This window comes from Bison bison, unplaced genomic scaffold (assembly GCF_000754665.1).
Source record: "Bison bison bison isolate TAMUID 2011002044 unplaced genomic scaffold, Bison_UMD1.0 scf7180017864218, whole genome shotgun sequence".
NCBI lineage: Eukaryota > Metazoa > Chordata > Mammalia > Artiodactyla > Bovidae > Bison > Bison bison.
The window spans coordinates 924718-925609 of record NW_011494790.1 but is presented as its reverse complement, the minus strand read 5'-3'; the positions used below and the strand labels follow the sequence as shown (position 1 = coordinate 925609).

General features: G+C 47.8%; 1 non-coding gene across 1 annotated transcript; it reads left to right on the top strand.

Moving 5' to 3' along the window:
• Positions 1 to 303: 303 nt before the first annotated feature.
• On the top strand, positions 304 to 375 carry TRNAR-GCG. The gene has a single exon. It is a non-coding gene; the product is annotated as a tRNA-Arg (tRNA).
• The last annotated feature ends 517 nt before the right edge of the window (positions 376 to 892 follow it).

The window sequence follows — 892 nt, the reverse complement described above, 5'->3', positions numbered from 1 at the left end:
CATGCTTAACTCCAATGGCCTCCCCTTGCACTTACAATTAAAGCCAGTTTCTTATCAGTGTTTATAAGGCATTGCATGTCCTGGTCTGCTCTGACCTCACTTTACTAGAACCATCTGTGGTTGCTCTCCTCCTGTGTCACTTAAGGTAATACCTGTCATTGTAACTGATAAAAACCTGGAATCTCAGTGACTTAACACAGCACAGGTTTATACCTTAGAGTGGTAGGCGATTTCTGACATGGCTACCAAAGATCCTTGCCTCCTGGTATTGATGCCTTAGTGTAATCCCTTCCCCTTTGGGCTTCCCTGGTAGCTCAGCTGGTAAAGTGTCTGCCTGCGATGCAGGAGACCCTGGTTCAATTCCTGGGTTGGGAAGATCCACTAAAGAAGGGATAGGCTACCCACTCCAGTATTCTTGGGCTTCCCTGGTGGCTCAAGCGGTAAAGAATCTGCCCACAATGCGGGAGATCTGGGTTTGATCCCTGGGTTGGGAAGATCCCCTGGAGAAGAGAAAGGTTACCCACTCCAGTATTCTGGCCTGGGGAATTCCTTGGACTGTATAGTCCATGGGACTGCCAGAGTTGGACACGACTGAATGACTTTCACTTTCAACTTTTCTCTTCCCCCTTAGTGTGGGCTGGATCTAGAGACTTGCTTCTAACAGAATATGGTAGAAGTGATGGGCTGCCACTTCTATGATTAGATGACAGAAGACTGTGACTTCCACCTTATTAGTGCTCTCTGGTGCCTTGTGTGCACTTGTTCTAATGAATGTTGGAAGGGCGTATGTGGCAAGGAACTGAGGGTAGCCACTTGCCAACTGTCAGCAAAGAACCGAAGCTCAAAGTCCAATAGCCCTGAAGGAACTGAGTCCTGTCAATAACCACAGAAG